Raw genomic sequence first — 27,863 nt, forward strand, 5'->3', positions numbered from 1 at the left:
ATATAATCCCAAACTAAACTGGTGCCTCCTGTCTGCTCCTGGCCCATATCTCACCAAATCTTTCCTATTCATATATTTACCCAAATGTTTTATGAATGTTATAATTGTGCCACATCCACCACTTCCTCAGGAAATTCATTCCACATGTGAACTACCATCTGTGTAAAAAAAAAGCCCCTCATGTCTTTGTCCTTTCATCTTAAAAATGTGTCCCATGTCTTGAATTCCCTGATCCTAAGGAGAAGACATCTATCATGCACCCTATCTATACTTCTTATCTTGCTGTGATAAAAGTGTTACACCAAAGGAACAAGCTGATAGTCATAACAAATGCTTCCTCTCTTTTAGTTTTGCTTGGTTTGAGTTGAAAATGGGTGAGGTTGAAGCTAATATGTGATGACTGTCTCTAGCAGGCTAATCAGGCTGCTGAACAGATGGTACACTAACAATTGCTGAATTGTCAGCTGGTTTTATATCATTGTGACCACATCAGATTTCCAGCAGACTGAGAAGTAGCTTAACACTAATAATATGTGTACTTCTCAGAATAATTTTTCACATTTTACAACGGGATCTTGATCAGATGGGCCAATGGACTGAGAAGTGGCAGATGGAATTTAATTTAGATAAATGCGAGGTGCTGCATTTTGGGAAAGTAAATCTTAGCTGAACTTATGCACTTATACATGAGGGAGTGCTGCTGAACAAAGAGACCTTGGAGTGCAGGTTCATAGCTCCTTGAAAGTGGAGTCACAGGTAGATAGGTTAGTGAGGAAGGTGTTTGGTATGCTTTCCTTTATTAGTCAGAGTATTGAGTACAGAAGTTGGGAGGTCATGTTGTGGCTGTACAGGACATTGGTTAGGCCACTTTTGCAATATTGCATGCAATTCTGTCTCCTTCCTATCGGAAAGATGTTGTGAAACTTGAAAGGGTTCAGAAAAGATTTACAAGGATGTTGCCAGGGTTGAAGGATTTGAGCTATAGGGAGAGGTTGAATAGGCTAGGGCTGTTTTCCCTGGAGCATTGGAGACTAAGGGGTGACCTTATAGAGGTTCATACAATCATGAGGGGCATGGATAGGATAAATAGACAAAGTCTTTTCCCTGGGGTGGGGTGAGTCTGGAACAAGAGGGCATAGGTTTAGGGTGAGAGGGGAAAGATATAAAAAGACCTAAGGGGCAACTTTTTCACGCAGAGAGTGGTACATGTATGGAATGAACTGCCAGAGGAAGTGGTGGAGGCTGGTACAATTACAACATTTAAAAGGTATCTGGATGGGTATTTGAATATGAAGGATTTGGAGGAAAATGGGCCAGGTGCTGGCAGGTGGGACTAGATTGGGTTGGGATATCTGGTTGGCATGGACAAGTTGGACTGAAGGGTCTGTTTCCATGCTGTGCATATCTATGACTCTATGACTCTATCACATGATGTGGGATAGATCAATATTTACTGTCCATCCCTCACTGCCCTAGAGAAGTTGGGATGCCTCCTTGAACTAAAGTACTGTTTAAGGGAATTTCAGGATTCAGACTCAGTGACCTTGAAGGAATAACAATACATTTCCAAATCAGGATGGTGTGTGACTTGGTAGAATGGAGGAGGTGGGGATATGGGAGAAACCTTGTAGGTGATGATGTTTCTATGCATCTACTACAATTTTCCTGCTAGGAGCTAGTGGTCTGAAGTGCAAAGAGTCTTGGGAATTCTTGTCCAGGATTCTCTCAAGATAAACTTGCAAGTTGAGTTAATAGTTAGGAAAGCAAGTGCAAGGATGGCATTTATTTTGAAGGGATTTGAATATAAAAGCAGGGATGTACTTCTGAGGCTCTATAAGGCTCTAGTCAGACGATATTTGGAGTATTGTGCACAGTGTTGGGCCCCATATCTCAGGAAGGACCATAAGACCAGAAGACCATAAGATATAGGAGTGGAAGTCAGGCCATTTGGCCCATCGAGTTCACTCTGCCATTTAATCATGGCTGATGAACATTTCAACTCCACTTACTCGCACTCTCCCCGTAGCCATAATTCCTTGCGAGATCAAGAATCTATCAATCTCTGCCTTGAAGACATTTAGCGTCCCGGCCTCCACTGCACTCCGTGGCAATGAATTCCACAGGCCCATCACTCTCTGGCTGAAGAAATGTCTTCTCATTTCCATTTTAAGTTGACCTCCTCTAATTCTAAGGTTGTGCCTACGGGTCCTAGTCTCCCTGCCTAACAGAAACAGCTTCCCAGCATCCACCATGCATTATCTTGTAAGTTTCTATTAGATCTCCCTGAAGAAGGGCTTATGCCCAAAACATAGATTCCCCTGCTCCTTGGATGCTGCTGGACCTGCTGCACTTTTCCAGCAACACATTTTCAGCTCTATTAGATCTCCCCTCAATCTTCTTAACATAAATAAATACAATCCCAGTACTCTCAGCTGTTCATAGGCCTACCATTCCAGGGATCATCCATGTGAATCTCTGCTGGACATGCTCCAGTGGCAGTATGCCCTTCCTGAGGTGTGGGGCCTAAATTTGGACACAGTATTCTAAATGGGGCCAAACTAGAGCTTTATAAAGTCACCAAAGCGCATCGCTTCTTTTGTATTCTAACCCTCTTGAGATAAATGACATTACATTTGCTTTTTTAATTATGGACTAAACCTGCAAGTTAACCTTTCGAGAATCCTGGATGAGCACTCCCAGATCTCTTTGTACTTCAGCTTTATGAATTTTCTCACTGTTTGGAAAATAGTCCATGCCTGTATGCTTTTTCCAAAAGACATCGCATTTGCTCATGTTGAATTTCATCAGCCATTTCCTAGACCACTCTCCTAAACTCTCTAGATCTTTCTGCGGCCTCCCCACCTCCTCAGTACTACCTGCATAACTTCATATCATTGGCTAGCTTCCCCTGAATGCCCCCAGTCCCTTCATCCAGATCATTAATCGATGAAGTGAACAGCTGCGGCCCCAACACTGAACCCTCCTGGACACCACTTGTCACTGGCTGCCATTCCAAAAAGGAACCTTTTATCTCAACTCTCTGCCTTCTGTCAGACAGTGAGATGTACTGGCCCTGGAGCATATTCAGAGAAGGTTCATGAGAATGGTCCCAGGAATGAAAAGCTTAATGTGTGAGGAACATTTGAGGACTCTGGGACTATACCCGATGGGGTTTAGAAGGATGTGGGGGGGAATCTGATTGAAATGTACAGAATACTGAACAGCATGGTCAGAGTGGATATTGGGAAGATGTTTCCATTGGTAGGAGTGATTGTACCAGAGAGCACAGCCTTAGAGTAGACAGAAGACCTTTTAGAACAGGGATCAGGAGAATCTTCTTCAGCCAGAGAGTGGTGAATCTATGGAATTCACTGCCACAGAAGGTTGTGGAAGCCAGGTCACTGTGTATATTTAAGACCAAGACAGATTGGTTCTTGATTGTCTAGAGGATCAAGGGTAACAGGGAAAAAGCAGGAAAATGGGGTTGAGAAACTTAGTAGAGTTGAGAGTCTGATGCTGGAAAAGCACAGCAGGTCAGGCAATATCCGAGGAGCAGAAGAATTGACTTTTTGGACATAAGCCCTTCATCAGGAAGTTGAGAAACTTATCATCCATGATTGAATAGCGGAGCAGACTCAATGGACTGAATGGCATAATTTCTGCTCCTGTGTCTGATGGTCTTATGGCCTGATGGTCACAAGTTTGGATGGTACTTCTTGAAGGAGCCTTGGTGAATTACTGTAGTGCATTTTCTTGATGGTACACACTGCTGCCCACACACTGTGCACTGATGGTGAAGGGTGTGAATAAAATTATGGATGGGGCTGACAATCAAATGGGCTATTTTTTTCTTGGATGGTGTCAAGTATTCCCATGAATTAATAAAAACAAAAGTTCACGACTTGCACTTTGTATATGGTGAGAGATTGTGATAAATTAGAAGGTAAGTCTACAAAAGAATACAGACAAGCTGGTCAGATAAGCTGATCACAATAATCTTAATAAATATGTAGTGATGTGCTTAGGCAGGACAAGGAGGCAAGGGAATACATGATTAATGATAGGAAACTGGCAAGTGCTGAGGATCAGAGGGACTCAGTGTGCATGTATACAGATCCCTTGAGGTATCAGAACAGGTAGTTAAAGTGGCTAAGAGGTCATTTGGGATACTTCCTTTTATTAGCCGAGCTATAGAGTTTAAGAACAGTGAGTTTATGCTGGAACAGTTGCTTAGACACAGCTAGAGTATTGTGTGCAGTTTTGGAATCCATATTGAAGGAGGAATGTGATAGCACTGGAGATAGTGCAGAGGGCATTTATCAGGATGTTGCCTGGGCTGGTGTATTTCAGGAGAAAGTGAGGACTGCAGATGCTGGAGATCAGAGCTGAAAATGTGTTGCTGGAAAAGCGCAGCAGGTCAGGCAGCATCCAAGGAGCAGGAGAGTCGACATTTCGGGCATGAGCCCTTCTTCAGGAATGAGGAAAGTGTGTCCAGCAGACTAAGTTAAAGGTAGGGAGGAGGGACTTGGGGGAGGGGCGTTGGAAATGCGATAGGTGGAAGGAGGTCAAGGTGAGGGTGATAGGCTGGAGTGGGGGTGGGGGCGGAGAGGTCAGGAAGAAGATTGCAGGCGGTGCTGAGTTCGAGGGATTTGACTGAGACAAGATGGGGGGAGGGGAAATGAGGAAACTGGAGAAATCTGAGTTCATCCCTTGTGGTTGGAGGGTTCACAGGAGGAAGATGAGGCACTCTTCCTCCAGCCGTTGTGTTGCTATGGTCTGGTGATGGAGGAGTCCAAGGACCTGCATGTCCATGGCGGAGTGGGAGGGGGAGTTGAAGTGTTGAGCCACGGAGTGGTTGGGTTGGTTGGTCCGGGTGTCCAGAGGTGTTCTCTGAAATGTTCAGCAAGTAGGCAGCCTGTCTCCCCAATATAGAGGAGGCCACATCGGGTGCAGCGGATGCAGTAAATGATGTGTGTGGAGGTGCAGGTGAATTTGTGTCTCTGCCTCTTACCAATCCCCTCTCTCAACATGGCCTTGTGGTATTATCACTAGGCTGTTCACCCAGAAATCCCAGGTAATGTCTTGGGGATCCAGGTTTGAATCCCACTATGATAGAGTTTGAATTCAATTTCTGAAAATCTGGAATTAAGATTCTAATAATGACCATGTTGATTGTTGGTTAAAAAAAATCCACCTAGTTCCCTAATATCCTTTAGGGAAGGAAACTGCCATCCTTATCTGGTCTGGCCTACATGTGACTTTGGACCCACAGCAATGTAGTTGGCTCTCAACTGCCCTCTTTGTAATTAGGGATGGAAAGTAAATGTTGGCCAAGCCAGTGACACTATCCTGTAAATGATTTTTTTTAAAAAAGTTGCTGTATTTGAGTCCTTCTGCTGATTCTGTTCAGTAACAAAGTCGACCTTGTTGCAAGTTTGCCGGTTGTCCCACTGAATTACAAGTTCCTGGGTCACAATTAGTTGAAGAATACAGAGTGAGACAGAAGCAGGTCCCATGCAAAATAAAAATGAAATTTTAAGTTGTGCCACTCAAGAGGTGTCTTCAAGTTAGTCACTGTGCAATCAGAACTCAGGAGAAGCTTCTCAGAGTTAATAGGCAGCAAAATGTTCGAGTTAGTGATAAAAGCAGTCTGCGCATAATTCAGTATCATTGGGAATGTAGCCCATGAGTAGTAATTATTTGGAGCAATTTAGACAGATTAGAGCTCAGGAAAGAAAACTAGAGGCTGTGTCTTTCCTTCATTCACGTTTTGCAAGCATACAAAATAAAAAAAAATCTAAGAAACCAAACTTTATCTTCATCTGACAGTGAGCATATATCATACCTGGATCACCTTAATGGAAGCCTGTGGTTCTTTCAGTGTGCCCGAATGAAGTATTTTCTAGTTGCTATCATGTGGGAAGTCAATTGTAGCAAAATATGGACAATCTTCAGGCTTCGGGCACCAGCTATCGAGTAACATTCACTTACTTTAGATGCCAGCTATTGATATCCCTGAAAAAAATAGAATATAACCATTATTACTTGACCTTTAATGGAAATAACATTACTGTTTCTCCCACTATCAACTTCTTGGCATTGACCATTGACCAGAAACTAAACTAGACAAACCATGCCAGGATTGTGACTGGAAGATTAGGACAGAGGCTGGATCCTGCAGCCAGTCACCTCTTGACTTCCCAAGGTTTGTCCACCATCTACAAGGCAAAAGTCAAAAGTCTGACGAGTACTCCGCACTTTTCTAGATGAGGACAACTCCAACAACACTCAAGAATCTTTACATTAACCAGGACAAAGCATCCCACTTGATACAAACTCCCACCATATTGGATGCACAGTTTGAACCATCTACAAGATGCACTGCAGAAGTTCACCAAAGGCCTTTAGACAGCACCTTCCAAATCCAAAACCTTTACCATCTGGAAGGGCAATGACAGCTGATACATAGGATCACTACCAATTGCATGTTCTCATCCAAGCTGACTTAGAAATATATCAGCATTCCTTCACTGTGGCTGGGGAAGAACCACAGAACAGTACAGCATAGGAACAGACCTTTCAGGCCATCATGTCTGTGCCAATCAAGTCCAAATCCCTCAGTTCCCTGCCTGTACATGTGCCTATCTAAATGCCTCTTAAATGTTGCTATTGTATCCGTTTTCACCACTTCCCCAGCAACACATTCCATGCACCTACCACCCTCTGTATAAAACACTTTCCTCATGCATCACCTTTAAACTTCCTTCCTCTCACTTTAAACCTAAGCCCCCAAATATTTGACATTTTCACTCTGGGAAAAAGGCTTTGACTATCCACCCTATCCATGTCTCTCATAACTTTATGAACTTCTATCAGATTACCGGCTCAGCCTCCCCTGCTCTGACAAAAATAATCCACATTTGTCCAAACTTTCCTTATAGCCCATGCACTCGAATCCAGACAACATGCTCGTAAAATTCTTTTGCATACTCTCCAAAGGCTCCACTTCCTTCCTGCAGTGTGGTAACTAGAACTGCACATAATATTCCAAATATGGCCTAACATAAGTTTTATGCAACTGCAACATAATTTGCCAATTTTTATACTCAATGCCATTACTGATGAATGCAAGCATATCACATCTTTCTTTACCACCTTATCCACTTTCAGGAAGCTGTAGACTTGCATCCCAAGATCCCTCTGTATATCAATGCTCCTAAGGGTCCTACCATTTACTGTATACCTCCCCTTGCATTAAACCTCCCAAAATGCATTATCTCATACTTGTCTGGATTAAATTCCATTTGCCATTTCTCCATTGAACTTTCCAACTGATTGATGACCTGCTGTACCCTTTGACAACATTCCTCGCTATCCATAACTCCATCAATTTTTGTGTCATCTGCCAATTTATTAATCAGACCATAAACATTTTCATCCGAATCATTGAAATATATTACCAACAACAGAAATCACAGCACTGATACTTGTGGAGCACCACTGGTCACAGACCTCCAGTCAGAAAAAATATCGGTCCACAATTACCACTTATCTTCCATGATAAGCCAATTTTGTATCCAACTTACCAACTCACCATGTATATCATGCCACTTAATCTCTTGGACCAGTATACCATGAAAGATATTGTCAAATGCTTTAGTAAAGTCCATGTGGACAACATGCACTATCCTACCAACATCAAACATCTTCATCCCTTCTTCAACATACTCAATCAAATATCTCCCACACACAGAGCCATGCTGACTGTCCCTATGAAGTCCATTCTTTCCATGATATGAGTAGATTGTATCCCTAAGAATCTTCTCAAATAACTTCTGTAAGACTGACCGCCTACAATTTCCTGGATTATTCTTATTGTCCTCCTTTAACAAAGGAACAACATTGACTGTTCCCCAGTCTTTTAGACCTTTGCCTGTGCCTAAATAGAATGCATAGATCTCTATCAAGGTGTCAGTAATCTCCTCTTTTGCCTCCCTCAATATCCTGAAAAGCAGCCCATTAGGCTCGAACTTAATATTTTTCAAGATGCCCAACATTTCCTCCTTCTTAACATCAACATACTGTAGAATATCAACATACTCCCTCCATAACTTTACCATCATCTGTGTCCTCCTTGGTGAATACCAATGCAAAGTGCTCATTAAGGACCTCTCCCATTTCTCTAGCTCCACACATAAATTCTCTCCTTTGTCCTTGTTCTTTCCTGCTTTCTTTACATTCCTCAAGGACCTTGTCTGACTTCCATTTCTTAAACCCTACATTCACTTCCTTTCTCCCTGGACCTCGTTCCATAACAACATTGTGGGTGTATTTGAAATGGTTCAAGAAGGCAACCCACTATCATCTTGTCAAAGGCAATTGGGTTTGGGTAACATACTCTGGCCTCACCAGAGATGCCTAGATTACCTGAATGAGGACATTTCAGATATTGTGGGCAAAATCAAACATCTCCAAGCCTTGAGGACCTATTTGTGTTTGACATGGTCTTGGCTTGGAGCAGCCATGCCTGGAGGATGTGTGGCATTAATAAAGGGACTGATGGAGTGATTGGTGAAGTAACAAACATGCTGCCATCTTGCCAAAGGAGACAAGGCCAGTCTTGTGGGACTGCATCTCACCACTCCTACATCACCGCATGAGAATGGATTGTAGGAGTGATTTGACACTCTTGAAGCCTCTGTTCACACTGGCTGCAAATCCAAGATGAGTTTTCATGGCAGCAGTGATCACAGTTCATGGGAGCTGCCAGTATTGTTAACATGAGGGACACAATGAGAATTATTGTATTTGCTGATTAAGGACTAAAAATAGAGAAACATGGGGCCAATAATTGAAAATTTATTGCCAAACATTTTTCACTCACTCCTCAGGTGATCCTCAGTTTTATGGAAGTGTTACTTGAGGAGCCTTCCTACTTCTCTTCATGAAATTTGCCATGGGTCTCTGACATGGTATCATGGGTGAACTATTTGGATCTGTTTCAGTTAACTATACAACACTTTTCACGTTTTTTTTTAACAAAATGCAAGTGACAATAAATCAAATCAAATCAATCTGGGGTAATTGCCACATGTTATCTGTCAGCTGAATGCATACTCTCTTGATTTATGTCTCATACCCAGCATCCTGCTCAGAAAGAGTTGAGCAACTACAAAATAATGCAGGTTGCCTGCCTGAATCATTTTAAGTAATTTTCTCTAGTGCATAGCACCTCATGGGCAGACACGCGTCTGATTGAAAATAGATCTGTTTGCTCGACATTTGCAAAAGGTGAATAGACAGGTGAGATTTAACTACTGTATATAGACAGCAGTGAACATATTCTTATAGACTGCCCTCCCTGGCACAGTGAGTGGACATTAATGAAAAGAAAAATACATTATTCATGAAACAACTTTCATAATCTCAGGATGTTTCAACTTACTTTCTGCAATCAAGAACCTACTTTCTGGACTGGTTAAAAATTGAAATTGCACCAATTTTCCTCAGAGAAGGAGTTTAGGTAGAAAACCACCTCAAGATCCTTGCCATCTGGGCATCTAAATAACAGATTATATTTTACATTGATTATTGCAACAGCAAGAAGTAAAGTCTTGGCTTTAGCCAATGAAGAGTAAAAAATGAGGTCTGCAGATGCTGGAGATCACAGCTGCAAATGTGTTGCTGGTCAAAGCACAGCAGGCCAGGCAGCATCTCAGGAATAGAGAATTCAACGTTTCGAGCATAAGCCCTTCATCAGGAATAAGAGAGAGAGAGCCAAGCCGGCTGAGATAAAAGGTAGGGAGGAGGGACTAGGGGGAGGGGCGATGGAGGTGGGATAGTGGAAGGAGGTCAAGGTGAGGGTGATAGGCCGGAGTGGGGTGGGGGCGGAGAGGTCAGGAAGAGGATTGCAGGTTAGGAGGGCGGTGCTGAGTTGAGGGAACCGACTGAGACAAGGTGGGGGGAGGGGAAATGAGGAAGCTGGAGAAATCTGAATTCATACCTTGTGGTTGGAGGGTTCCCAGGCGGAAGATGAGGCGCTCCTCCTCCAGCCGTCGTGTAGTTGTGTTCTGCCGGTGGAGGAGTCCAAGGACCTGCATGTCCTCAGTGGAGTGGGAGGGGGAGTTAAAGTGTTGAGCCACGGGGTGATTGGGTTGGTTGGTTCGGGCGGCCCAGAGGTGTTCTCTGAAGCGTTCCGCAAGTAAGCGGCCTGTCTCACCAATATAGAGGAGGCCACATCGGGTGCAGCGGATGCAATAGATGATGTGTGTGGAGGTACAGGTGAACTTGTGGCGGATATGGAAGGATCCCTTGGGGCCTTGGAGGGAAGTGAGTGTGGAGGTGTGGGCGCAAGTTTTACATTTCCTGCGGTTGCAGGGGAAGGTGCCGGGGGTGGAGGTTGGGTTGGTGGGGGGTGTGGATCTGACAAGGGAGTCACGAAGGGAGTGGTCCTTGCGGAACGCTGATAGGGGAGGGGAGGGAAATATATCCTTGGTGGTGGGGTCCGTTTGGAGGTGGCGGAAATGGCGGCAGATAATACGTTGTATGCGCAGGTTGGTGGGGTGGTAGGTGAGAACCAGTGGGGTTCTGTCTTGGTGGCGGTTGGAGGGGCGGGGCTCAAGGGCGGAGGAGCGGGAAGTGGAGGAGATGCGGTGGAGGGCATCGTCGATCACGTCTGGGGGGAATCTGCGGTCCTTGAAGAAGGAGGCCATCTGGGTTGTGCGGTGTTGGAATTGGTCCTCCTGGGAGCAGATGCGGCGGAGACGAAGGAATTGGGAATATGGGATGGCGTTTTTACAGGGGGCAGGGTGGGAGGAGGTGTAGTCCAGGTAGCTGTGGGAGTCAGTCGGTTTATAATAGATGTCTGTGTTGAGTCGGTCGCCCGAGATAGAAATGGAAAGGTCTAGGAAGGGGAGGGAGGAGTCTGAGACAGTCCAGGTGAATTTCAGGTCGGGATGGAAGGTGTTAGTAAAGTTGATGAACTGTTCAACCTCCTCGTGGGAGCACGAGGCAGCGCCGATACAGTCATCGATGTAGCGGAGGAAAAGGTGGGGGGTGGTGCCAGTGTAGTTGCGGAAGATGGACTGTTCCACATATCCTACGAAGAGGCAGGCATAGCTGGGGCCCATGCGGGTGCCCATGGCAACTCCTTTAGTTTGGAGGAAGTGGGAGGATTGAAAAGAGAAGTTATTCAGGGTGAGGACCAGTTCAGTCAGTCGAAGGAGGGTGTCAGTGGAAGGGTACTGGTTAGTGCGGCGGGAAAGGAAGAAGCGGAGGGCTTTGAGTCCTTCGTGATGGGGGATGGAGGTGTACAGGGACTGGATGTCCATAGTGAAAATAAGGCGTTGGGGACCGGGGAAGCGAAAATCCTGGAGGAGGTGGAGGGCGTGGGTGGTGTCCCGAACGTAGGTGGGGAGTTCTTGGACTAAAGGGGACAGGACCGTGTCGAGGTATTGGGAGATGAGTTCGGTGGGGCAGGAGCAGGCTGAGACAATGGGTCGGCCGGGGCAGGCAGGTTTGTGGATTTTGGGCAGGAGGTAGAAACGGGCGGTGCGGGGTTGTGGGACTATGAGGTTGGAGGCGGTGGATGGGAGATCCCCTGAGGTGATGAGGTCCTGGATGGTCTGGGAGATGATGGTTTGGTGGTGGGAGGTGGGGTCGTGGTCAAGGGGGCGATAAGAGGAGGCGTCCGCGAGCTGGCGTTTGGCTTCAGCGGTGTACAGGTCAGTGCGCCAAACTACCACCGCGCCTCCCTTGTCTGCGGGTTTGATGGTGAGGTTGGGATTGGAGCGGAGGGAGTGGAGGGCTGCACGTTCTGAGGGTGAGAGGTTGGAGTGGGTGAGAGGGGTGGACAGGTTGAGTCGGTTGATGTCACGGCGGCAGTTGGCTATAAAGAGGTCGAGGGCGGGTAGGAGGCCTGCACGGGGTGTCCAGGTGGATGGGGTGTGTTGGAGGCGGGAGAAGGGGTCGTCAGAGGGTGGGTGGGAGTCTTGGTTGTGAAAGTAGGCACGGAGGCGAAGGCGGCGGAAGAATTGTTCAATATCTCGCCGCGTGTTGAACTCATTAATCCGAGGGTGTAGGGGAACGAAGGTGAGGCCCCTGCTGAGGACTGATCTTTCATCCTCAGAGAGGGGGAGATCCGTTTAGCCAATGAAGTTGAATAAGGGAGACAATTGCTCTTTTTCAATGTAAAGGTGGAGATTGGGGATAAAACATGAGTTGGGGGTACCCGTGTTGGACTGGGGTATACCAACGTTAAAAATCACAGAGAATCAGGTTATAGTCCAACCACCTGATGAAGGAGCATCACTTTGAAAGCTAGTATCTCCATATAAACCTGTTGGATTATAACCTGGTGTTGTGTGAATAAAACATTTTAGCTTCCTCACGGTGGCACAGTGGTTAGCACTGCTGCCTCACAGCGCCAGAGACCTTGGTTCAATTCCCGTCTCAGGCAATTGTCTGTGTGGAGTTTGCACATTTTCCCCGTGTCTGCGTGGGTTTCCTCCAGGTGCTCCAGTTTCCTCCTACAGTCCAAAAACAAAATGTGCAGGTGAGGTGAATTGGCCATGCTAAAATGCCCGTAGTGTTAGGTGAAGGGGTAAATGTAGGGGAATGGGTCTGGGTGGATTGCTCTTCAGAGGGTCGGTGTGGACTTGTTGGGCCGAAGAGCTTGTTTCCACACTGTAAGTAATCTAATCTAATAAAGTGGGTGGCACAGTGGCACAGTGATTAGCACTGCTGCCTCACAGCGCCAGAGACCTGGGTTCTATTCCTGCCTCAGGCGACTGACTGCGTGGGTTTCCTCCGGGTGCTCCGGTTTCCTCCCACAGTTCAAAAAATGTGCAGGTTAGGTGAATTGGCCATGCTAAGTTGCCTGTATTGTTAGGTGCAGGGGTAAATGTAGGGGAATGGGTCTGGTGGGTGCGCTTTTTCCACACTGTAAGTAATCTAATCTAAAAATATTGCCACAGGTTCTTTGATACCTAGTTGAATGAGGAGATAGGGCCTCAATTTAACATCTGGTCTGAGAGACTGCATCTCTGAAACTGGAGTCCTCATTACTGCACTGGGAATGTCAGCAGGGGTTCTATGCTTACGCCTCCATTGTGGGATTTGATCCCACAGAATCCTTTAAAGATGAGAGTGTTACGTCTGTGCTACAATTGACACAATCTAGGTAGAAAGTAATAACTCTTGATACAATAAAAAGTTCAGAAGTATAATGGATCAGGTACAATACAATATATTCTGAGTGTTGAAATAATTGGCTCACAATTTCTCTTGCCCTTTCTACACTACACTATATTGCTGGGACAGTAATGATGGGTGAAAGATTTGAGGATTGCAAATGAAATAGCTCAAGCTGCGTAATAATTCAGTAATAAAATAAGTCATGCGCAATAACTGATTTTACGAAAGGTATCTCATACTAACCAATATTTTTTCACAGACTGTGGAGTGCTATTCAGGTCATTTTTTACCACATGTCTTAATTTTTAGAAAATAATTCAATTTGTTCCATTTCAAGACACATTTCAATGAAGTGAACATTGACAAAATCTAAGATGAAATGTTATAAACTGGATAGCTAATGGACTAAATAATAGAAAATAGAATGCACTGATCAAAGGCTCCTGTTCTAATTAGGTTGCTGTGATGAACCTCAAAACTATTCCAAATGACTGACTATAACCTTTATGTGATAAAATGAAAATACATGAATATGAGAAATCACAGCAAGCTCATCAGCTTGTCAAAGGAAAAGAATGGTTAATGATTAGAAATGAACTCAAGATCAGAATGACTCATTTCAGTATTTTTCTTCAACAATCAGTACTGGATAACAGCTGAAAGACTGTCTCTGGGAACTGGTGAGGGAAAGCAAAAGGGATCACTTTGAAAGATACTTTCAGACTTGGTATCTGGACAATTAAATGACAAATGACATCTTACACTGATCAATGCACTACAATGGGTCAAGAAAAATACAAAATATTGTCAGTATCATTAAGTCAGGTGTCTGAGCTGAATTCAATTCCATTCTAGTTACAGCCTCTTGGGCTTGAAGTTTTAATTTATGTTCAAGAACACACACCCTTCCTCACAGTGTGAGGCCTGAGTTGGCTTTCTGACAGTGACTTGGAAAGAAATAAAATAAATAAACAAGCTTGAGCCAACTACCATATTACAAACAAAATGGAAATAACAGCTGAAAGACCTGGGAAAGAGGAGAATGAGGGAAGCCTTCCCAAAATATTCCGTGCGCAGCTTGATATGGGCATAATTTCAATAAAGAATTCTATTGGCACTAGAATCTGATAAAGCTCCTGGGCAACTGCTGGTATTCTGCCCATTTGACTCTTATATGATTCTCAATGGATCTCTGGCTGACTAAGAATTGGTACAATGACTGTTGATTCAGTTTGAAAGAGTCCTTAAGCTTTATCAGATCAGAATAGTCAATCCCAACTGGCATTATTTGCCTTCTGCCAAAGATAGAAAGACTGTTTCCCCAGAGCTGAAGACTATTATGAGTGATGGATCACTCTGCCTTACAAGCATGAAACAGGCATTAGTGGTCCACCTGATTACGCTTTACACCTTGGATGCAGGGCGGCATCAACTTCCGTGTGTGAAAAAGGAGTTCTAGTCGCTGCTTTTAAAATGGGTAAAAAATTAGGTCTGCAGATGCTGGAGATCACAGCTGAAGATGTGTTGCTGGTTAAAGCACAGCAGGTTAGGCAGCATCCAAGGAACAGGAAATTCGACGTTTCGGGCATAAGCCCTTCATCAGGGCTTATGCCCGAAACGTCGAATTTCCTGTTCCTTGGATGCTGCCTAACCTGCTGTGCTTTAACCAGCAACACATTTTCAGCTGCTTTTAAAATGTCTGCTCTGTCATGTGTACAGCAGTTTGCTTCAGTGTAGTTTCTCTTCTAAATTACCTCACATAGGTTTAACCAATCATATTGTGTGAGCAGTCAATAGTCAACAGCTATACTTAAAAAAGGAACAGTACATATTTTCCCCCTTTTAAAATTAAATATTTCAGTTGAACTGAGCTACAAACTTATGTACAATGATTTATTTGAGAAAGTTGACCTCAACAGTGCAACATATGAGTTAGGAGAGGAAGTAGGCCACTTGGAGTCTGTTGCACTATTCATCAAGATCATGGCTCATCTGGTTACACTACCACATTCCTGCCTCTCGGCCATTGCCTTTCACTTCCTGACTAATCAAAACTCTATCAACCACAATGTTAAACATATTGAAAGACTCAGTTCCATTGTGCTTTGAAGAAGAGAGTTCCAGAACCTGAGAAAGCAAACCACCTCTCCTCTGTCTTAAATGGGCAACCTCTTATTTTTTAACAGTAATCCCTAGTGCTAGATTTCCCAAGGAATGGAAACATCCGATCTGTATTCACTCTGTCATGACCCTTCAGGATCCTTCAATTAAATCACCTCTAGCTTTTCCAAACTACAATGGATACAAGCCTCTTCAATGTTTCCTCATAAGACAACCTACCTATTCCAGGTGCTAGTACAGTAAACCTTTTCTAAACTGCTTCAAATACATTTACGTCCTTCCTTAAATAAAGAGACAACAGAAGTACACAAATACTCCAGGTGTCTCATCAATGCCCTGCATAACTGAAATGTAATTTTCTCACATTTGCATTCAATCCGCCTCATCATAAACATAACATTCTATTAGCTTTTCTAATTATTTGCTGTATGGGAATACTAACGTTCTTTTTCATAACTCACTTTCCTTCTTACCTATGTGTTATCAGCAAATATAGCAACCATACCTTTGACCTCATCATGCAAGTCATTATATAAGTGATAAAATGTCATGGCCGTAACTCAGATCCCTGTGGAACATGACCCATTACAGCTTGCCAGCCAGAAAATGACAATTTTGTGACACATCTGTTTTAATTAACTGGCTATTCTTCAATGTATGCCAATATGTTACCCACAACATGATGAGTTTTGATTGTTTTCTGCAATAACCTTTGATATCTGTTTTGACAGGATTGAGTTCTGTGAATTTGGGCTGAATGATTGTTTTGATCACCTGTACCGCTGAGAAAATCAACCAAATTTGTATTGATGAAGATGATGTGACCATTTGGAAATGTGCACAGATCAATATCGTGATCCTGACATGAATGAATAATGTAATAAACACTTGCTAGATTTTGTGGAAAATAAATTTTTCACTGTGGAGATTTTTTTTAAAATTGTCTGCAGGATGTGGGTGTCATTGCTCACCTAGTGTTTGTTACCCATCTTGATTAGAATCATACAGTACAGAAGAGGCACTTTCGCCAATTTAGACTGTATCAACAAAAGAACAAAGTACAGCACAGGAACAGATACTTCAGCCCACCAAAACTGCATTGACACATGATGCCTCTACCCTGTTGATTCATATATCTACCAAGTGAAAACGAAACAAATTTGATCTCTCCTCATACCTAATACCCCCCAAACCAGGCAACATCTTGGTAAAGCATTTCTGTACCTTCTCCAAAACCTCACTATCCTTCTGGTAATGCAGTGATCAGAATTGGACATAATATTCCAAATATGGCCGAACAAAAGTTCTGTACAGTTGTATATTATCAATATACACTGTCTGGACCCATCATATACCATGTCCTTCTCCTTTATGAACAAGGTGTTCATTCAGGAAGTCATCACTTAGAGTCATAGAGATGTACAGCATGGAAACAAACCCTTCGGCCCAACTCGTTCATGCCAATCAGATATCCCAACCCAATCTAGTCCCACCTGCCAGCACCCAGCCCATATCCCTCCAAACCCTTCCTATTCACATACCCTCCAGATGCATTTTAAATGTTGCAATTGCACCAGCCTCCACTACTTCCTCTGGCAGCTCATTCCATACACGTACCACCCTCTGTGTGAAAAAGTTGCCTTTTAGGTATCTTTTATATCTTTCCCCTCTCACCCTAAACCTATGTTCTCTAGTTCTGGACTCCTCCACTCCAGGGAAGAGACTTTGTCTATTTATCCTATCCATGCCCCTCATGATTGTATAAACCTCCATAAGGTCACCCCTCAGCTTCCGATGTTCCAGGGAAAACAGCCCCAGCTTATTTAACCTCTCCCGATAGCTCAAATCCTCCAATGCTGTCAACATCCTTGTAAATCTTTTCTGAACCCTTTCAAGTTTCACAACATCTTTCTGATAGGAAGGAGACCAGAATTGCACGCAATATTCCAAAAGTGGCCTAACCAATGTCCGGTACAGTCGCAACATGACATCCCAACTCCTGTACTCAATACTCTGACCGATAAAGCATACCAAACACCTTCTTCACTATCCTATCTACCTGTGACTCCACTTTCAAAGATCTATGAATCTGCACTCCAAGGTCTCTTTGTTCAGCAACGCTCCCTAGGATCGTACCATTAAGTGTATAAGTCCTGCTAAGATTTGCTTTCCCAAAATGCAGCACTTCACATTTATCTAAATTAAACTCCATCTGTCACTTCTCAGCCCATTGGCCCATCTGATCAAGATTCCATTGTAATCAGAGATAAACTTCTTCGCTGTCCACGACACCTCCAATTTTGGTGTCATCTGCAAACTTACTAACTATACGTCTTATGCTCACATCCAAATCACTTATATAAATGATGAAAAGTAGTGGACCCAGCATTGATCCTTGTGGCACTCTACTGGTCACAGGCCTCCAGTCTGAAAAACAACCCTCCACCACCACCTTCTGTCTTCTACCTTTAAGCCAGTTCTGTATCCAAAAGGGTTAGTTCTCCCTCTATTCCATGAGATCTAACCTTAATAACCAGTCTCCCATGGGGAATCTTGTTGAAAACCTTACTGAAGTGCACATATATCATGTCCTCCGCTCTGCCCTCGTCAATCCTCTTTGTTACTTCTTCAAAAAACTCAATCAAGTTTGTGAGACATAATTTCCCCCCGCACAAAGCCATGTTGACTATCCCTAATCAGTCTTTACCTTTCAAAATACATGTGCACCCTGTCCCTCAGGATTCCCTCCAACAACTTGTCCGCCACCGACATCAGGCTCATTGGTCTATAGTCCCCTGGCTTGTCCTTATCACCTTTCTTAAATAGTGGCACCATGCATGTGTGGCTCAGTGGTTAGCACTGCTGCCTCACAGCATCAGCAACCTGGGTTCAGTTCCTGCCTTGGGTGACTGTATGGAGTTTGCACCTTCTCCCCGTGTCTCTGTGGGTTTCTCCTGGGTGCACCGGTTTCCTCCCACAGTCCAAAGATGTGCAGTTTAGGTGAATTGGCAAAATTAAATTGCCATAGTGCCAGGTGCATTAACCAGAGCTAAGTGTAGGAAAATGTAATACTCCCCTTGGCAATCAAGAACTTACCTATCCCTGTTTTAAATATACTCAATGACTTGGTACCACAGCCTTCTGCAACAATTAATCCCATTCCTTGGTAATGACGTTTCTCCTTATCTCCATTCTCAAGGGTCTTCCCTTTACTCTGTGTCCTCGGGTCCTCATCTGTGATGACAATGGAAACATGCTCCCAACATCCACTCTGTCCAGGCCATTCAGTATAAGTTTCAATCAGAGCCCCCCCCACCCCCACCCCCACCTCATCCTTCATCGAGGAGAGTCCCAGAGTTCTCAAAAATTCTTCATATGTTAGAAAGAGTAGCTTTTATTTGTCATTTCTACCATACACAACTGAAACGGGAAAAATGAGACAGCATTCCTCCAGAACTGAGGGTACTACACGAACAGTCCAAACTACACGGCATAAAGTGCGTAAGAAATGCAAAACACACAAGTTACAGCGTAACAGAAAAATGATAAACAATAGAAATTTTTTGCGCAGCAATTCGAAGTCGTGCAAAGAGTTTCAGATGGGAAAGAGTCCGATCATACTGTGTTAAGGAGACTGATGGCTTGGGGGAAGAAACTGTTGCACAGTCTGATCGTGAGAGATCGAATGCTCCAGTATCTTCTGCCAGGTGGCAGGAGGGGGAAGAGTTGAGTGAGGGGTGTGTGGGGTCTTCCACAATGCTCCTTGCCTTTCGGATGCAGCATGTGGTGTAAATGGAGGGGAGAGAGACCCCGATGATCTTCTCAGCTGTCCTCACTATCAGTCATAGGGTCTTATGATCTGAGACAGTGCAATTCCCGAGCCAGGCAGTGATGTAGCTGCTCAGGGTACTCTCAATAACCACTCTGTAGAATATGATGAGGATAGGGGTTGGGAGGTGGGTTTTCCTCAGCCTGCTCAGAAACTAGAGACACTGCTGGTCTTTCTTGACTATGGAGCTGGTGTTGAGGATCCAGGTGAGATTCTCTGCCAGGTGGATGCCAAGAAATTTGGTGCTTTCCACAAGGGAGCCATCGATGTCCAGTGGAGAGTGGTCGCTCTGTGCCCTCCTGAAGTTAACAACCATCTCTTTTGTCTTGTCCACGTTCAGAGACAGATTGTTGGCTCTGCACTAGTCTGTAAGCCACTCATCTCCTCTCTGTATGCTGATTCGTCCCTCGTGCTGATCAGACCCACTACAGTTGTATCATCAGCAAACTTAATGATGTGATTTAAGCAGTGCACCACTGCACAGTCATGTGTCAGCAGGGTGAACAACAGTGGACTGACCACACAGCCCTAGGGGCCCCCCGTGCTCAGTGTGATGGTGTTGGAGATACTGTTCCCAATTCAGACTGACTGAGGTCTCCTAGTCAGGAAGTTCAGGATCCAGTTACAGAGGGTGGTATTTAAGCCCAGCAGACTCAACTTTCCGATCAAGTGCTGAGGAAGGTTGGTGTTAAATGCAGAACTGAAGTCTGTGAACAGTAATCTGATGTAGGTGTCCTCCTCCAAGTGGGTGAGGGCCAGATGAAGGGTGGTGGACATGGCATCATCTGTTGAGCAGTTGGGTCAATATGTGAACTGCAGTGTGTCCAATGAGGGGGCAGCAGGATCTTAATGTGCCTCATCATGAACTTCGCAAAACACTTTGTGATGATGAGTGTTAGCGCAACAGGGCGCTAGTCATTGAGACAGGATACTGAAGAGCTCTTCGGCACGGGGATGATGGTAGCAGCCTTGAACCACTTTGGAACTATGGCACAGCTCAGGGGGATGTTGAAGATGTCCATGAGAACATCCACCAGTACGTCAGAGCATCCTCTGAGCAATCTGCCAGGGATGTTATCTGGTCCAGCAGCCTTTCTTGAGTTGACTCTGCATAGGATTTTCTTCACATCGGCGTTGGTAAGACACAACACCTAGTCATTGGAAGGGGGTGTGGACTTCCTCTCTGCTATGTCATTTTGTGCCTCAAGCCTTGCATCGAAATTGTTCACCTCATCCCGGAGGATGGCATCACCAGCACACGCAGGTGATGCTGTTCTATGGTTGGTGGTGGCCTGGATGCCCTTCCACATGCTCCGCGTATTGCCGCTGTCCTGGTGGCTGTTTTTTCCCTGTGCATGTGCACACTTTGCCTCTTTGATGGCCAGGATCAGGATGGCCTTCGCTGTTGTTAGGTCCACCTTGTCATCTGTTGTGACTGCGAAGTCATGGGTCCTCAGCAGCACACACACCTTTGTGATCATCCATGGTTTCTAGTTAGTGCGAGAAATGATGGACACAGTGATGACGTCAATGCACTTGCTAATGTAACAAATCCCCGACACCGTGTACTCCTCTAAGTTGATGGAATCACCATTCAGTGCCACCTCTCTGAATGAGTGCCAGTCAGCGCGCTCAAAACACTCTTGAAGAGCAGAAACGACTCCTGCCGACCAGGTTCTCACCTGCTTCAGAACTGGTTTGACAAGTCTGACAAGCAGTTCGTATGCTGGGTTTAGCAGAACAGAGATGTGACCTGAGGAGCCGAGGTGGGGCTGGGGCTCTGTCCTGTATGCGTTGGGGATGTTTATATAAACCAGATCCAGCGCGTTCTCCCCTCTAGTCACAAAGTCCACATGCCGATGGAATTTAGGGAGTACAGTCTTGAGATTCGCAAAGTTGAAATCACCAGCGACAATAAGCAGTCCATCAGGGTGTGCGTTCTGCAGTCCGCTAATAGCCCATACAGTTCACAGAGTGCTTCCTTAGCATTGGGAGAAATTTACTTGCCAGTTGTAAGGACAGTAGTGAATTCCTGTGGCAAATAAAAAGGTCTGCATCTAACAGTCACAAACTTCACCGTGATGAGAAGTAACTGGAGACTAGCACAGAGTCTTTGCAGCATCTCATGTTGATGTAGCCACACAGACCCTGAGCCTTACTGCCTTTTGGAAGTTCAGATAGATACCATCCATTGGCTCTCCTTGGTCTAATTTGCTCATTACGTCCTTAAAGAATTTGAATGGATTTGGCAGGCATGACCTCTTTTTGATGAAACCATACTGACTTTGGCCTATTTTAATATGCACTTCCAAGTATTCAGAAATCTCATCCTTCACAATTGACTCCAAAATCTTACCAACGACTGAGGTCAGGATAATTAGCTGACTTTTATCCCCATCTTTTGCCTTACTCTCTTTTTAAACAGCAGGATTACATTAGTGAGTTTTCAGTCCTCTGGGACCCTCCCTGATTCCAGTGATACCTGAAAGATCACTACTACAACCTCCACTATCTGCTTAGCTACCTTCAGAACTCTAGGGTGTAGCCCATCTGGTCCAGGTGATTTATCCACTCTCAGTTTTTCTAGCATCTTCCCCACCACCAAGATATCAACTCTACCCTCCCGCCCTGACTCTCTTTAAATTTTGGGATATTTGTGTCATCCATTGTGAAGACTGACACAAAGTACTTATTCAGTTCCTCAGCCATTTCTTTGTTCCCCATTACTACTTTTCCAGCATCATTTTCCAATGTCCACCTTTGCTTTTCTTTTGCCCTTTATTTATCTAAAGAAACTCTTGCAATCTTTCCTAATATTACCGACTAGTTTACTCTTATATTTAATCTTCTTCCTCCTTACTACTTTCTTCATTGTCCTCTGTTGGTCCTTGTAGGCTTCCTGATCCTCTGGCTTCCCACTGCCCTCTGCCACATTATGTGCTTTCTCTTTTGCTTTGATCAGCCAAGGTTGCCTCATCCCCTGTGTACCAAGCTTCTTTTTCTTCAGGATGAAGTTTTGCTGCATTTCTCGAATGACTCCTAGACACCCCTGCCATTGCTGTTTCATTGTCTTTCCTGCTAGGCTGCTCTCCCAGCCAATTCTGCCCAGCTCCTCCCTATGCCTCTGTAGTTGCCTTTATTCAGCTGTAATACCGTTAACTCTGATTACAACTGCTGCCTCTCAAATTGCAGAATAAAGTCTATCACATTACAATCACTATCTCATAAGGGTTCCTTCACTTTACGCTCTCTGATCATGTCTACCTCATTGCATAACACAAAATCCAGTGTTGCCTGCTCCCTAGTGGGCTCCACCACAAGCTGCTCCAAAAAGCCACCTCAAAGACTTCCACAGATTCCTTTTCTTGTGACCCACTACCAACCTGATTTTCCTTGTCCACATGTATATTGACTTCCCCCATAATCACTGTAACATAACCTTTCCTGCATGTGTTTTCTATCTCTTGGTGTATCTTATGCCCCAAATCCTGACTTCTATTTGGAGGCCTGTAGATAATTCCCATAATGTTTTTCTTTAACCTTTGCAGATCCTCAACTCTCCCCACACAGATTCTGTATCATCTCACCCTACTTTGTTTATTGCTATTGATGTAATTTTATTTTTTATTAACAAGGCAACCCCACCCTCTCTGCCAACCTACCTGTCTTATTGATAGAATGTATATCCTTGGTTGTTTAGCTCCCAGTTTTGATCCCCTTACAGCCACATCTCTATGATACCCATCACATCATACTTACCAATTTTGATTTGCACCATAAGTTCATTTACCTCATTTCATACACTGCATGCCTTCAGATACAGCACCTTCAGTCCTGTATTGATCATTCCTCTTCTCATTGCTATTCAAGTATCCAGTGTCTTTGAAGTTTGATTCCTAACTCTTTCCAAATACTTCGTCCTATTTTGTGTGCTAGAGACTTTAATAACCTCTCCTGAATTCCCCTTTCTTTTCATTTTTTTCATATTTTTTCAATGCAGTTAAGTCCACCCCCACAGATGTTAACCTGCAGCTTTGCTTCCCATTGGTTATTATACTTTTTAGAGTTTTACCCTTCTCTTCCTGGCCACTCCCTCGTTTCCCTTTTCACTAGAACACCGTTCCCAGCTCGGTTCAGGTGCAGACGGCCCCAACAGTACACATCTCTCCTGTTCCAATACTAATTCCAGTGCCCATGAAAAGGAACCCCTCTTTCCCACACTACTCTTTTAGTCATGTGTTTATCTTCCTTATTTTGCAATTTGCACGTGACTTGGACGGTAATCCGGAGATTATAACCCTTGAGGGCTTATCCTTTGATTTGATTCCTAGTTTCTGAAAATCCCTGAACATGTCTTATTTCCCAGTCTTGCTGATGTTGTTTGTTCCAACATGGACCACAACAACTGGATCCTTCCCCTGCCGCTCCAATATCCTTTCAACCTGGTCAGAGATGTCCTGCACCGTGGCACCGGACAGGCAACACACCATTCGGGACTGTCAATCTGGCTGACAAAGGATATTGTTTATCCCCCTAATTATAGAATCCCACACACCTATCACTTGTCTTTTTGCTCCCCTACCCTCCTGAATGGCTTCCTGTAGCACCGCGCAGTGGTCAGTTGGCTTATCCTCCCCACAGCTCTGTTCCTCATCTACACAAGGGCCAAGTACCTCATACCTGTTGGGCAAGATTAAGGCTGAGGCTCCTCGACCTGGATTCTTCTACCTGCCTAATTTGTCCCTGCTAATTCCTTGTTTGAATTCTTTCCTGCTTTCTTAGTGTTCTTCAAGGGCTCTGTCTGTCTTCAGTTTTCTACACCTTACATATGCATCCTTTTTCTTTTTGACAAAACTCTCAATTTCTCTTGTTATCCAAGGTTATCGAATTTTGCCATCCTTATCCTTCATTTTCACGAGAACATACTGGTCCTGAACTCTAATCAACGACCTTTAACAGATTCCCACATGCTAGAAGTGGATTTACCCAAAAATAACTGCCCTCAAACTACACTCCCCAATTTCTAATATTGTGGTAGCTAGCTTTTCCCCAGATTAATATTTTACCTGAGGACTACTTTTGATTGTATTCAAAGTAACTTAGAACTTAGAGAATTATGGTCACTGTTTCCAAAGCGATCCCTCCCCCCCACTGAAACTTTGAGCATGGGTTCATTCCCCAGTATTAGGTTTCGGATGGCTTCTTCCCCTTACAATAAAATCCCATATGATTATGATCCTACGAGTCTTTTTTCCACCCTACTGAACAGCAGTGCCTGCCATGGTGCCATGTTCTTGGCAACCGCTCCCCTCCCCTGGTGAGCCATCTCCTCTGGTGAATCCCAGTAAATAAAGGAGAAGTTAAAATTGTCAACCACAATAATCCCATTGTTATTTCATTTTTCTGTATCTGTCCACATATCTGTTCCTCTATCTCCCAATGGCTGTTGGAAGGCCTCTAGTACGATCCTTTCGAAGTGATTGCATCATTCCTATTCCTATTTGGCCTTGCTGGATGAATAGTCCAAACTGTTCTCCCTCGGTATAGCTGTAATATTCTCCCTAATCCATAACACAACTCTCCCATCTCTTCCACATTCCTCTGTATCACACCTGAAGCATCTAAACCCTGGAATGTTCAACTGTCACTCTTGTTCCTCCCTCAACAAAATCTCGATAATAGCCACATCATCATAGTTATCTCTACTAAGCTAAGCTTTAAGGTCGTCTGCCTTATCTGTCATACTCATTCATTAAAACAAACACACCTCAGACCACCAATCCTGACATGTTCCGTAATCTCTAACTGTCTGTCCTTCTTCATTGTCTTACTGGCCTTAGTCTCTGAGTCTGCCTCAGTCATTTTACTTTCTGCCTTGTGTTCTCAATTCTGACACACACACACACACACACACACACACACACACACACACACACACACACACACACACACACACACACACACACACACACCTCTCTGTCTGTGAATGTTGTTACGAACCACAACCTCTGGCTGCTCACCCTTCCCTTTCAGTACATCCTCTGCCTGCTCAGAGACATCCTTGACTCTGACACCAGTGAAGTGGTACATCATCTTGGAGTCTTGCTCACGGCCACCGAACCCCCTATCTGTGCCCCTAACTATTGACTCCCCTATCACTACTGCTGGCCTACATTTTGACCCTCCCTGCTGTACAGCAGTGACAGTTATGTTGTTACTGACCTGGCTGCTACTTCTTTCCCCTGAGAGGCCATATCCCCACCACCAACAATTTTCAAAATGATATTTGTATTTGAGAGTGGAATGGCCACAGGGAACTCCTGTATTGCCTGCTGAAGCTTACTTGGTGGTCACCCATCTCATCTCTGTTTGTGTAATGTTATGGACTAGGCTAGACCACTGAAAGCATTCTTGAACAGGTAACCCAAACCATAACTTTGCAATTTTGTTTGATAAGGGTACAGTGAAAATTACCTGGAGTAAGTTAGACAGGTTGACTACTGGATTTTAAAACAGACAGAAATTTATTACACAAAAATTACGCAGTGAAACACAAAGAACAGAATAAAGAACCCCTACAGAACTCAGCCTATCCAAACTAGACTTAATTATGCTGTTCCGAATATACACAACAGTCCCAATAAGCAAACCCCCTTAAAAACACAGTTAAAAAAAAGAACAGATGCTTACAGTTTGAAGTTAGAAGGACAAGAGGAGTGAGAGAGAGTTTCCACACAGCTCACTGTTGAACTCCCAACTAGTTCTGGACTGAACTGCTCAACTAGAGAGCTGACCACTCCCCTTTCATTATACAGATCACTTCGAAAACATGACCATTTTGGTCTGAAGTCTCATCTATTTATATATAAACAAGAAGGCCTCTCAATACCCTTTAATCTCTGGACCAAAACAGCCTAATTGGCACTGGGAGCATTTATGATCCCTCTGATGAAAACCAAGGACATAGTATTCTTGAGAAAAGGAACAGCTTTTATAAAAATGGAACCAGCTTACTGACAGTAACCTTTACTAATGGTGTGACCAGTTAATCTGAACACATTATCAATGACGTTCTCAGCCTCATGGATGTCTCGTAGTGAGTCCACTCACAGCTCCAGTTGCTCTCTGCTAAAAATCCAGAGCCACAGCTGAATATATTTCCTGCATATGTGGTCACAGTAGAGACTGGAAGTGTCCATGAATTACACAAATATTTCAGAAGGAGCATTTCATAGGGCCAAAACCTCTTGCCATTTTGAATCTTATCAACTACAGACAACAGTCAAGGAACTGGTTACACAACCTTACCCTCTAGTCACCAAACACAAGTCTTTCACACCTATGCTCTATTCCTGGCAGTCTACTAGTACAAAAGAGGTTTTTTTCAAAAATTACCTTATTCATCAAATATATTTACATTCATAGTCACTAAAGCGGTTTAGTTTTGTACAGCAGCATATGAAGAAACAACACTGGAATTTGATTTTATCTGGCAAACAAACCAAAGGTATTTCTTGCTTGTGAAGATTACATTTACATATATTTGAAGCACCAGGAGGATATGATAACTGAACCTATCCCCATTTAACTTTGGTAAAAAGATCTTAGACAGTAGTTTTTCGCTATTGTGCTTTGGTTGCAGCTACCCCAAGCCTTGGTGTGTCCCTCAATATGTAGTCCTGACCTTGGAGTGTACCAGTCTACAGCACTCAGTTGGGGTTAACTCCTTGCTCTGGAAGGCCAATTATTTTCAGACACACCAAAGAGTGTCTTTCACCAAGTCAATGGTCCACCATGTTCTGTCAATGCTTGTCTTGGTGTGCACCCTGGGGAACAGACCTTAGACCACAGTCCTACATCATGGAGCTGCTTGGGATGAACCTTGACAAAAAACACTGCATCCCTCTCCAGACTTCTATTGCAAAGGCATATTCCAGAAGGAGATGTGTGACAGTCTTTACACCGCCATCACTACTTCGAGGGTTGCATGTGGTGGTGCAGAGAGTCTGAGCGTACATGAAGGATCTCATAGGTAGTCTTATTCTCACCACCAGCCAAGAAATGTCGTGGTGCTTGTTGGAAAGTTCTGGTGATAAGGCATTTTGCCAAATGGCTTTGACAGTCTGTTCAAGGTGCAACCCAACAGGATCCACTCTGACCTTTTCCTGGAGGGTCTCAAGGATGCTACACAGGGAATCATAGAATCTCTACAGTGTAGAAACATGCCAGTTGGCCCAATACACTGACCCGCCGAAGGGTAACTCACCCAGACCCATTCCCCTATCCTATTACTTTACATTTACCTCTGAATAATGCATCTAACCTACACATCCCTGAATGCTATGGGCAATTTGGAAGGCTGAATGGTACTTGTGGTAAAAACCGCTTTTCTTTGAACATTTCTCCACATAAGACAAGTGATCTTGACAGGGTCTAGATTAGAGTGGTGCTGGAAAAGCACAGCAGGTCAGACAGCATCCGAGGAGCAGGAAAATTGATGTTTCGGGCAAAAACCATTCATCAGGAACAGACCCTGATGAAGTGCCTTTGCCCGAAACATTGATTTTCCTGCTCCTCGGATGCTGCCTGACCTGCTGAGTTTTCCAGCACCACTCTAATCTAGACTCTGGTTTCCAGCATCTGCAGTCCTTGTTTTACCTAAGCGACCTTGACAGTTCAACTACTGAGACCTTTCCATAGCAATGAAGCCAGTTATATC

The sequence above is a fragment of the Hemiscyllium ocellatum genome, chromosome 1 (genome assembly GCF_020745735.1).
Source record: "Hemiscyllium ocellatum isolate sHemOce1 chromosome 1, sHemOce1.pat.X.cur, whole genome shotgun sequence".
Taxonomy (NCBI): domain Eukaryota; kingdom Metazoa; phylum Chordata; class Chondrichthyes; order Orectolobiformes; family Hemiscylliidae; genus Hemiscyllium; species Hemiscyllium ocellatum.